This window comes from Gordionus sp. m RMFG-2023, chromosome 1, assembly GCF_954871325.1.
Source record: "Gordionus sp. m RMFG-2023 chromosome 1, tfGorSpeb1-WG-v2, whole genome shotgun sequence".
Classification (NCBI taxonomy): Eukaryota; Metazoa; Nematomorpha; class Gordioida; order Chordodea; family Parachordodidae; genus Gordionus; species Gordionus sp. m RMFG-2023.
Genome location: NC_088775.1, coordinates 60,237,700 through 60,251,281, shown reverse-complemented (window position 1 = coordinate 60,251,281; position 13,582 = coordinate 60,237,700). Strand labels below are relative to the sequence as shown.

The 13,582-nt window shown below is 25.5% G+C and overlaps 1 long non-coding RNA gene across 1 annotated transcript; it reads left to right on the top strand.

The window, feature by feature from the left end:
- The first annotated feature begins 8,290 nt into the window (after positions 1 to 8,290).
- Positions 8,291 to 9,963, top strand: LOC135931926 (uncharacterized). The gene is made up of 3 exons (XR_010573211.1): positions 8,291 to 8,527; positions 8,585 to 8,651; positions 8,696 to 9,963. It is a non-coding gene; the product is annotated as an uncharacterized LOC135931926 (long non-coding RNA).
- Positions 9,964 to 13,582: the final 3,619 nt, after the last annotated feature.

Sequence of the window (13,582 nt, the reverse complement as noted above, 5' to 3'; positions counted from 1 at the left end):
GTGTGAAAAGAAGACGGACCCAGAAGGTGGTGGTCCAGAAAGGTCGGAAGGGTTGTTGGATTTGCATGTGGAGCCAGAGGAATATAGGCAGTTATTGGGGTCCCCAAGGGCAAATAAAGGGGGGGGGGAGATGTCATGAATAAATCAATTATTGGGAAAAAAAGGCGGCAAGACATATGTAATAATTTTTGAAAATAATAATGATAGTTATATATGTATTCGCGTGTATTATAATAATTAAATTTAGCCAGTTCATTGTGAAACTGTATTTTAATTTTTTTAAATATTTAATTTTTAGATATAAGAATTAAATTTAGCAAGTTCATTGTGAAACTGTATTTTAATTTTTTGTGATATTTTATTTTTAGATGTAAGAATTTAATTTAGCAAGTTCATTATGAAACTGTACTTCTGCGCTTCCCTATAAAAGGGAAGCGAAATATTGTAAAAATTCATTCATGTATTTTTTTTATTTAAAAATTCAAAGTTTTTTTTTCTCCCGAAATTATAATTTGCTGATTTGAATAAAGTTGAAATTAATCCAATTTTGCGTTAAATCATTTTGGGAAAGATATCAATCGAATAAAAAAAACTTAAGTAAGCGAACGGACAACGTGATAATAATAATGATCTTTTAGAGTTCAGAGTGAACCCAGCTATAGAAAATACACGCTCGCTGGGTGTGCTCGTAGCTGGAACGCAAATGACCTTTCTAGCTAATATTGAAAGTTTAGGAAGATCCAATGCTCTTATCTTCCAAAAATCTGACATTTTTTATCTCCAAATTATAAGGCGAAAATAATGAATAACACTTTTTTTCTTAACTAGTTAAATAGTGTTGTTGTTCCAGGTTATTGTTTTGACTTAAGATAATCGAGTTTTGAAGCAACTTCCGTCGTTTCACATTCGTTTAATTCGTCCGTGTAAGGCCGTAGAGAGGTAGCGTGTTGACATAAAAATTCAACCGGAGTAATATTTTTTTCCTTTAAATATTCATTTACTATGTTTATTGATTGAAAACGAGGATCCAAAAGTGATCCTAACACCTAAGTAAAAAAAAATAAAAGAAAGAGAAATAATATATAAAAAAATAATTTATGTATTTTCAACTACCTGATGATTGGTTATTGGAAATCTATGATCAAATTTACTAAGCATATTTTGTTTAAGGGATGCTATTGGTGGACTATCATATTCTTTTACAATTAAATGATTTTTAATTTCACTACGAAATAATAAGGCTAAATTTATAGTAACTCCTTTTTGGACAGATAAAAATTCAACAGTTTTTTTGAAGGTTTTAAGAAAATTTAAAAGTTCATGCACCAAGTCCCAATCGGAGTTAAATAATTTGAATACTATGCCAACGTGTAGGTACATTTAATTTTAAGGTTTTATGTTTTTTCTCATATGATTTTTGATTTTCACTATCATCATCAAGCCCCAAACGATCTTCATAAAAAGGATCATTATCATCCAAATCTAAAACATCCGATGTATATGATATCGATTCAAAACATTTTCTATTTTCTATATCGTTTATATTTTCAAAATCCGCTGTTTTAAATCTTAAGGCAACTATAACTTCTCTCACTTTTTTAATGAAATTTTCAATTTTAATTAACTTTTTTTATTCCATCGACTGTCACTAGATTATGTAATCCATGCCCCAAACATAAATGATGGTCATATTCTCCTAGACGAACACTTTTCTTTACATTGGGTCCTGCATCCGTAACCATTTGAATTTTCTTGGACCCTAATTCAAATTCATTTTCAAATTTTCTATTTCGGAAAGAATAGTTTCAGCGGTATGTTTTTGAGTGACATGATGTGTCGCCAATGTATAAAATGCAATATTAAAATTATTATCTATTTCGTGAAATGTAAAGGTGATATAATTTCGCCGTCTATATTTGTCGGTCCACATATCAAAAGTTATAGCATAAAATTTAGGTCCTATATTAATTTGTTGGCATATGTATGCTTTCATTGATAAATACACATCATCTAATCCACTCCGGCTAAGTGTAGTTCTACCTGGTAATTCTTTGGCATCTGAAATAATGCCAAATTTCTACATGATAAAAATTTAATAATAAAAGTATTATGCCATAAAAAATTTTAAATGTGGGATGTTATAAAATAATTAAATATCCTAACAAATAAAAATTAAGATTGCCCTATAAAGAATTATAATGATTTTACAAATAACCTTTAGAAAATCTTGCATTCCAGTTATATTTATAGAAGAGAATGACATTAAATCCTTGCAACACATGAGAACATAATTCCTTACCAGAATCCATTTTTATCTTTTATAGGGTCAGTTGTATCTTTTACAATGGGTTTGAAAAATAACTTTAAATTATATTTAGATATTTCTTCTTTACATGATAAATCATGTTTGTCAAGTAAATGTTTTATTATATTTGATGTGCTGATATTTTTTGAAAAAGATTTGATTGGATAACTAATAAAAAATTTACAAATATTTTTAAAATAATCAAAAAATTTACTCTGAAAATGAAGAATTATTTTCATCCTCACCATCTTTACCAAGTGCTATTTGCAAGCATATATTACAAAAGACTTTATCTGTAGCAACACTGGTTCTCTTATTATTTGTGTCAGTTTTTAATATTAAGGATCCAAAATGTTTCCATGCAAAAGAAGGCTTTGCTTGCAAGGATATACTATATTTTGTTACAGGGTATTGCAATGCTGCATCCATTATAATTTTTTAGTTCTGGTATTTTTATATATGTTATAATGGCAACAAAATAAAAATCATTAATAAAATTTCCTATTATGATAAAAAATAAATTTTATATAACGAGTTGTAAATTATTTGAAGCAACAATATAAAAGAATAAAATATATAGAAATACCTTTTCAAATTTAATCTCCTAATCTTATTTTGGTTACAAACCTGCCCAAAGTGAGCGAATATGGATTGTTACAAATCAAATTTATAGAAAATAATATTTATTAATTTTAAAAATCGCATTTTTTAATAATTCCAAAAATATTTAATATTTTTCTTAAAATTAAAATTCATAAATAATATATAAAATAAATAAATAATAAAAAATATGTATCACGCCGCCGAATGGCGCGCAGCGTCAGCATGGTCAAAATCATCAGCGGCGGCGCATTTGACCGGCGGCGCACATGTCTAGGTATATTATATTTATTAAATTTTTTTTAAATGTATTAAAATAAATTTTTTTAATGAAAATATAATTGTAGTGCGTATAAAATATTAACTAGAAAATATTTGAAAAAACAATTTTTATAACTTCTTATCAAATACAATATTATACAAAAAATTTATTAAATACTTCTAATTTTCGTGGGAAATTTGTCAATTTATCAAGAATTTATATGTCATTTGAACTAAATCTCTGTGAATATTTAACAGAGCTAAATCATTAAACCGATTCGATTATAAATAAAATATTTTTAATTTAATAAAAAATTTATAACTTAATGCCTAATCTGATTTTCATAAAATATATGCTACCTACCTTTACCATTTTTTTCTTCAATTTTATTTGTTCATTTTTTTCATGCTCAGCCTTATTTAACTTTTGTATTTCTATTTCTTCTGTTCTACAAAATGGAAGTAAAAATGAACAATATTTAAAAAATTATAGATATTTAATAATTAAAATATCATAAAAATATTTATTAATTCCTAACTCACTAATAATTTAAAATTTGATAAAATAATTAAAAAAATAGTGGAAAAAAACTTACTTTTAAAAATCTAATAATAAAAGTACTTTCAAAAATTATCGTATAAACTTACCTCTAAAAATTACGAAGAAAATTTACCAAAAATTATCAAAAGAACCCAAAGGAGGGAACAAAAAAAATCAAAATAATCCAACAATTTCAAAAATTTATATCTTTATTAAATAGTAAAAAAATATCATAAAAATTAATCATCAACATAAAATTAATAATCAATTCATTTTTGAAAAAACGAAGAAAATGAATTCATATAAAAAAAATGATAAAAATTTTATCACAAAAAAAAGATTGACATTTTAATAATTTCATATAAACAAAAAAATATATTACGAACTAAGACAATAATCATAATAGATATAACTAGAAATAATCAGTGGCGTCGCTAGGGGGGCAGGGGCTCAAGCCCCCTGAAAAATTTGAATAGCCCCCTGAAGCAAAATTTTTTTTTTAATGCCTCCTTAATATCCCCGTGAACTAAAAATAAATTTTTTTGATTTCCCACTGAATGATTTCTTTTATAGTTCTATTGAGTAATATATAGATTTAATTTTATAATTTAAAAATTAATAAGTCTATCTAAATTATTCTTAAATGAATATTATTTTAATTATTAGATTAGATTAATACTTATAAATTATATTTTCACTATGTCAGCTTGCAATCAAATACTGTGTTAAAAATAGAATATTAATATCACTCACTAAATATTAATTTAGCATATTATTTAAATTATTATATAACCCTAATTAAATAAATATTATTTAAAAATTAAAAATTTGATATTATAATTAGTCGAGTTCAAAATCACTATTCAACTATATTATTGATATTTTAATTTAATTACCATGCCTCTTCTTAAAATTATTTTCAAGGTCCAAATCCAAATAAGTATAAGAGATTTATTTATAAAAAGTAAGTAAACGTATAGTTATTAATCCTCTATTAGATATAATTGGTTATAAAAGATTAGGTTAAATTCCACTTTTAAAGACGTATTTGACAGTTATATAATATATTGCAGTTAATATTTTAATAAATTTTACTAATAAATGCTTTTGATAATAAATATAAGTAATAAATTGCTTTCAAATATTTAACGCCATCTAATTATTAGAAATATTTTTGAAAATTTAACATCTTATTATTTATCCCAGAATGGATGTAATAAATTAGATAACTTTTCTTCTCTTTTTTACGTGTTTTTAGGAAAGCTATTTTTTTTCTTATTTGAAAAACAGTTTTGAGTTAAATTTTTAATTCTAGTATATTTTTGATATTATTATAAACTACTACTATTTTAAGATATAATATACCAACTAGAGGTGGTGAGACAATAATATAAAAAACCTTATTTAATTTCTTTTATCATATCATATCCCTCTGATTCTTTTTTTTATAGTTACAAAATGTTTCATTTCTAATATGGCATCCCTGCCTTGTAAATAACTTTAGGCTTCAATACATTTGCATAATTTCTTCTAAAGATCTTTAGTGTTTTTGTTTTATCAATTTATCTTGCATAATAAATTCTGAATAAGTTAATATAGTGAGTGTCATGGCTATGACTGCTTATTAACAGGGGCGTCGCTAGCCTTTACAATCTCAGGGGGCTCAACTAAAAAAAATTTATGGGGGGTACCCCCTAATTTGCGGGGCTTCGGCCCGCTTTTGCCCGGGCTTCGGCCGGGTTATATATTAATATATTTTTAAAAATTACTAAACTCTTGAAGGATTATTCTTATTTTCATATTTTGTTTTTTATTATATTATACGTACAAAATAAACTAGAATATAAATAATTAAGACTAGAATATTGATCATTAAGACTAGAATATAAATATAATTAAGACTAGAATATAATCATTAAGACTAGAATATAAATATCATTAAGACTAGAATATAAATAATTAATACTAGAATATAAATAATTAAAACAATACATTTCTACAAATTTTTCAATACAAAATCGATTTACTACAGTTTAAAGTATTTTAAATTGCTGATATAAAAAATTTCGCGTCTAAAGAATTACAAGTGATAAAACCGATTAATTCTTGTCTAAAGAATTACAAGTGATAAAACCGATTAATTAATTCATACATATGCCTCAATTGTTAATGTTTTTAAAAACCCCATAAGGCAATATAATTCTAAGCAACTAACATTAACAAAAGGTCATGAAACTAATATAACTCTCTCCTACCCTTTTAGACAAAGTTTTATAGAATGGACTAATAAGGAAAAATTTATAGGCCTAACCAAATCAACAATTCTTGAAGAAGAGAATATAAACGACCAATCCAAATCATAAAACTATATGGTGGTTAGAGCTTCCTCTTAGATGACATGATGGAAGCTAGATAAGTAATCGAGAAAATTATTGTGAGATATTAAATTTCTAAAAGATTATCTTCCATTTTTAATCCTATATAAACTACTGGACAGTTGATCATTGTTGCTCATCTTAATTATGCAATTATATGCTCTCAGCAGCTGTAATAATAATCTTAAATTACATAGCTACACAGATGCTGGTTAATTTGCAGTCATAGCCATGACATACACGATGTTGACTAATATCAAAATCTAGTATGTTAGATATATTGATAAAGCAAAAACACCTAAAATCTTGGAAGAAATTATGTTTGGAAGAAATTATGCAAATATATTGAAGCCTTGAGTTATTTACAATTTAAATGCGCCAAATTAGAAATAAATAATTTGGGAGCTAGAAAATAAGTACCATAGTGATATGATGAAAGCAATTAAGATCTTATATATTATTGTATTGTCAATGTATTCAAATATTTTTAATTAAATTTTTCAGAAACTTTGGTCATATCAAAAGAAAGCATTTACTGTTTTTTTCTGATTTTTTCCTATTTCAAAAAGAATTTTTTTTATAAGCACCATGTCTTTTAGCTAATTTTGGATATGAAAAAAAAATTTATAAAATAAATATTAAACGATATATTTATCCGCAGATACTAACGCCTAAAATTGCGTTTCAAAAATTATAAGGTTAAATTATTTATAAAATAAGTTCTCTACGCTGGCTAGTCATTATTGCATATTCATCTATAATGTGATCTATAGGGATGGTATTAATAATATTTTTTTCTATGCTCAATAGAGCCAACGAATTTAATCGTTCCTGACCCATTGTCGATCGAAGATGTGTTTTCACCCGTTTTAATGCTGAAAACGATCTTTCACATGAGCAGGAATTAAAAGATATAGTTAACGCAATTTTAAGTCAATTAAATATACGAGGGAATATATCTATGGGTAAGATTTTTATCAAATCTATTATTGATTTACACGTAGATTCGTGTTTTTTATTATAGGTTAAAATATAAGCCTATAATATTATGTATTCTTCCATTGGATCAGGAAGATTATAATGTAAGATAAATGGTTTAATGATATCATTATTTAAAAAAAGGGGGGAGGATGGATGTAAAGCATTTATAGATATTAAAATATCTGTGTTTTCTTGGCAAAATCTCTTTTTTAATTCATTTATCATAATATCCAAAATTGGATAAAAGACATGAAACTTATAAAAAGTTTCTGTTTGATCAGAATGATTAGAAGAAACAATATCATCTATTTGAATATAATTATTCAAAATGGTAGAAGGTATATTTGCTCTTTTATTTGTTATTTTTATATTATATAAATTGCAAAATTTATTTACTTCGGTAAATAATGAAGAAAAATACGAATTATTTCTTAAATTTGACAAAGAACTGATAAGAGACTCAATAAGAGCCAATCTGTTGATATGTTCGAATCTGATTTTTGCAAAAAAATAGAAATATTGGAACACATAGATAATAATTTTTGGAATATAAACATACACATAACTGTATCATATTGTAAAAGAATATATAAAATTCCCTTTGCTTTCACCACATCACCATGGTCTATATTTTCTAGATAAGAAAATTGCAGGGAAAGTCATTTTTACTGCCTCTATAGTTCTAATATGGGATCCCCAACGTGTAGAACTTAAGGCATCAATATTTTTGTATTTTAACCCTAAATGGCAAATCAAGAAATTTATTGTGATGGATAACAGATATTGAGAAAAAAGCATGAATACCTTCTAATACATTTAAAAACTTTCTAGATTGAGGTACTGATTTGCAGGCAGAGATCAGTACAAGGTTGAGTTTATGCGCATAGCAGTGCACATATATAGCCATTTTGTGATTTTGGCGATATCTTTCCTGGACTCCTGAAAGATGCTCTTTCATAACACTTGCACCATCATATGCTTGAGCAACGCAAATTGCATTTATGTAATTGTTGTTTAAGGTTGTTATTAATGTCTTCGTTAATGACTCTGCATCTAAGTCTTCAACTTTTTGAAAAGATATAAAAGATTCCTTTGGTGTTTTTGTTTTATCAAAATATCTAACACATATACTAAATTGCTCATATGAGCTAACATCACGAGTGTCATCAGCCATGACAGCAAAATAGCCTGCCTCCCTTATTTCTGATGCTATGTACTTTACGATTAAGTTTCCAGCTGCATATAGCATTTGATTTTGTGATTGAGGTGAGCAATAATGAGCATTGCCTGGTGGTTTATATGCTATTAAAAATGGATCATACTCTTTCAAACAGTTTAATATTTCACAATAATTTCATTGATTATTGCTTGTCTTACTTTCATAATGACCTCTAAGGGGAAGTTCCAACTTACCACATAGTATTATAATTTTGAATAATCGTTTCAAATATTCTCTTCTTTCAAGTATTGTTGATTTAGTTATAGCTATAAATTTTTCTTTAATGGTGCCTTCTATCAAAGATTGTTTAAAATGGTTCCAGAGAATTACATTCGTTGCATGACCATTTGTTGCTCCGTGAGTTGTTAAGTATTATTTTACCTTACGAAATTTTTGATAACCTTGATTAAAAGGGTATCCTTTTTGAGGTTGAGTGGGAAAATTACGACAAGGAAAACAAAAAATAGAGTTTCTGGTTATGCTATATTCAATCCAGGGAAAGGATTTGTACCACTGAGTTTGAAAGCATCGTTTATCTTTACCCATTCCAATATATGGATAGGCACCTAATATAGGTTGCATAGGACCAGTTGTTTTAGTACCCAGATCTAATTCTTCTGAAAAAAGTGATAAAAATTAATAAATGAATTTATTATTGGTTTTAGAAAATTATGACAAATATTATATATTTGAAGAAAAACATTGTTAAAATAAAAATAATACTTGTATAAGCTCTTCTAAAAAAGTGACAAATATTAATATAAAAATTAAAATATTATTGCTTTTATGAAAATTATGACAAATATTATATATTTGAAGAAAAATATTGTTAAAATGAAAAAAATACTTGAATAGTTGTTATTTTTAGTTGGGCCAAACGTATAGCTTCTATTATTTTATAAATAAATATAAAATATCTTATAAACAAATTAATTTATTTTCTTTCCTTCTGTATCTACATTATTTATAATCATGTCATTCACAATACTTTCTTCATTATTTAATAAATCTAAATAAGGTTAATTTTAAAATGTATTTCATCAAATGTAATTTGTTGTAATAAAACTTCTTTATCCAATATACCTTTATATTTACTGCTATCAAGAATCTGGCTTGTTGTAGTATCCTCTTCAGAATCCATTCCTAAAATTTTATATTTAAAAAATTAATACCTTCAGAGATATCTATACATTGGATCTCACATATATCTTCAGATTGAGCCACACATATTGCTTCAATTATTTTATAAATAAAATATTTTATATATAAATTAATTTACCCATTTTCTTTCCTTCTGTACCTACATTATTTACAATCATGTCATTTACAATACTTTCTTCATTATTTAATAAATCTAAATAAGATTAATTAAAAAATGTATTTCATCAAATGTAATTTGTTGCAATAAAACTTCTTTATCCAATATACCTTTATATTTACTGCTACCAAGAATCTGGCTTGTTGTAGTATCCTCTTCAGATTCTATGTCTATATAAAATTTTATATTTAATTTAATTATATTTAAAAAATTAATACATTCAGAGATATCTGTACATTGGATCTCACATATATCTTCAGATTGAGCCACACATAGTGCTTCTATTATTTTATAAATAAAATATCTTATATATAAATTAATTTTTTACCTATTTTCTTTCCTTCTGTACTTACATTATTTACAATCTTGTCATTCACAATACTTTTTTCATTATTCAATGAATCTAAATAAGATTAATTTTAAAATGTATTTCTTTTCAGTGTATTTATTTTTGTAAATATAATATATAATATATAAAAAGTAATATTCCATATTATAGTGTCCATTTTTCAAAAATATATATAAATAAGCAAACTATTCTAAATTTATTTAGCATTTTTATTAAAATATAGTTTATTATTAAGTTAGGATAAACAAATAAATATATAATTATCAAATTATGAAAGAATGATTGAGTAAACAATTTAGCCAATATTTTATTAATGTAAAAAGAATAATAGTTATGATTTTTTAAAATATTGACTATTTATATAGAAAATATTTACTATGTTTTATTTAGCTAATATTTTGACATCACCTTATGTGATTATAATAGAAAAATTTTAAAAAAAATTTCCATTTCTAGTGTCCTGCTCCTGAAAGGTGAAAATATATTGTAAAGCAATTTATGCTTAACTTGAAAACTAAAGAAATCAATATTGTTTAATACTCTGGGGAAAAATGACTTAAATAGAAATTCTATAGAAATTAGGCAAATTTGGGAGGAAATAGGAAAAACATATAACTTAAATTATGATCAAGTGAAAAAGAAACCTTCCATTAAAATAGATGATTAACTAATAAATTTTTATTCTTTAAAACTTAAATGTCCAAAGTGTTTTGTTATTAATTTGTGAAAATTTTAAGAATTTTTTAAAACATATTGGACACAGACTTATATATAAATTTATTTACCTATTTTCTTTCTTTTAACATTTTTGTTTTCAATATTTATATCTTTTAAAACTACAATTAATCGTCTTTCAACTAAATCAAAGTTTGAATTTTAAAAACTGTACAAAATATACTTTGTTCATCACCAGCTTTATTATTGAATCCTCTTCTTTGGTCCTCAAGATTATTGCTACTTTTATCTTTAGTTTTTTTCATAAAGTCTTTAATGCTTAAATTTTTAAATCGCAAAGTCATTTTATTTAAATAGTGATTTTAAACTCAGCTTACAATATTAAATTTGTTAATTTTCAATTAATAAATCTTTATATTTATTTAATTAGGGTTATATAATAATTTAATTAATAAAAATCAATTTAAACTTCAACTGTTAATGCGTTATTTAAACATTATGCATGGTATTGATATTTTATTTTTAACAAAGAATTTGATTGCAAGCTGACTTAGTGAAAATATAATTTATATGTATTAATCTAATCTAATAAAATTTAGATAGTCTTATTAATTTTTAAATAATAAAATTAAATCTATATATTACTTAATAGAATTATAATAAACAGGGGACAATCAAAAAAAGTTCTTTTTAGTTTAAGGGGTTATTAAGGAACCATTAAAAAAAAATTTTTTTTGCTTCAGGGGGCTATTCAAATTTTTCAGGGGGCTTGAGCCCCTGCGCCCTTCCCCCTCCCTAGTGACGCTACTGCTTATTAACCAGCAACTAATATATGTGTGGCTATATAATTTAAAATTATTATTACAGCTGCTGAGAGCATATGATTGCATATTTTTTAAGCAATAATGGTCAACTGTGTAGTTGTTTATATATCATTAAAAATGGAAGATAATCTATTAGAAATTTAATATCTCACAATTTTTTTCTCAATTACTTATCTAGCTTCCATCATGTCATTTAAGAGGAAGCTCTACCACCATATAGTTTTATGATTTGGATTGGTCGTTTATATTCTCTTCTCCAAGAATTGTTGATTTAGTTGTGCTTATAAATTTTTCCTTATTAGTCAATTCTATAAAACATTGTCTAAAAATGGTAACAGAGTGTTATATTAGTTTCTTCACCTTTTGTCAATGTAAGTTGCTAATTTTATAATATGTAGTTTTTAAAAACCATTATTAATTGAGGCAATATGTATGAATTAATTAACCTTTTTTATCACTTGTAATTCTTTAGACGTAAAATTTATATCAGCAATCGAAAATATTTTATACTGTAATAAATAGATTTTATATTAAAAAATAATATTTTTAGAAATGTTTTATATTGTTTAAATTATTTATATGCTAGTTTATTTTGTATGCATAATATAATAAATGACAAAATATGAAATTCAGAATAATTATTCAGAGTTAGCAAATTTCTAAAAAGTATAATATATTAATATAAAACCCGGGCAAAAGCGGGCCGAAGGCCCCCAAATAGGGGGAATGGGGAGCGAAGCCCCCGAAATTTTTTTTTAGTTGAGCCCCCTGAGATTGTAAAGACTAGCGACGCCCCTGGAAATAATCCTAATGCAGGCGCGTACGCATCGGGGGGAAGCAGGGGGACAAATCCCCCCTCCAAAGCCAAAAAATGCAGATGCCGGATATATTTTTCTCAAATATTATTGTTTATATTAATTTATATTTGCTAATATTTATTCCTATCTCATATTAAATATATATTTAATTACATTTATTATCACATTCATCTACTAAGTTATTTTATCAATTAATTTAGATTTCAAGTTTTCCGGCGTAATATTTACTTATTACGTTCAAATTTTTAGTGGATTTATCCTACCATTTTCAAATTTCTAGTCAAATAATAATTATTTCTGAAACTCCTTACATAAAAAATTCAATATATAATTGATAAGTTCAGATATATTTAAAAAATTTTTTAAGGCCCCACCAGACTCGGCCCGAATTTTTTCAAAAAAAATTAGGCCCGACCTGACCCGAACCCGATTTTTTTAAAAAAATATTAGGCCCGACCTGGCCCGAACCTGATTTTTTTAAAAAAAAATTAGGCTCGTACTTTTGCCTAGTTAGAAGAGCCGATTATTTGCTATTAATGAAATATCACAATGGCCTGAAAGAAATATTTTTCAGAAGCAAGAAAATTATTGGATTCAATGCTTATTCCAAATTTTTTTCTCATTAGAATGTATTATTTAATTATATAATTATTTTATGTAATAATTTTAAAAACATGACATTGACTTGATTAAGAAGATGAGAATAGCGGAGAGCATTTTATTAGAACTCAAGGAAATTAGGGCTAATGTTGATGAAGAATTTCATATTTTATATGTTAATGTTAAGTCTAAAGCAGAGCTATACGTGTTTAATATTTGTCTCCCTCGACTTGCAGCATGGTAAGCTCATCGTCAAAACATTAATATAGGATCAGTAGAAGAGTATTAAAACAAAAGTCCCCTCTCTTAGATACATTTATAACCCAAATAAATGAATGGTTTTTAATTCATCATGCAACACTTACCAATCTGCAAATATTACTTTCACAAAAGCATCCCAACCTTTTTCAGATGTTGATAAAAAAAAATATTTGATAGATTTTTATCATGAAGATGTTAAAGTATCTTATGCTGACTTATTAGTTGAATAATGTTTATAAAATTAACTATGGTTGATAAATTCCCAAAAAATGCTATGGATGCTTTGCATTATTTCAAATACATTTTAAATTATATTCCCAATGTATTAAAAGGGTTTATATATATTAGCAACTCTTCCCAATAGTATTCTCTTTTTTAAGAAGAATAACAGAGCACTACAGAGGTACCATTTGCAGGACACGGCCAGGATTTTTTTTATATAATTTTTTATGGCC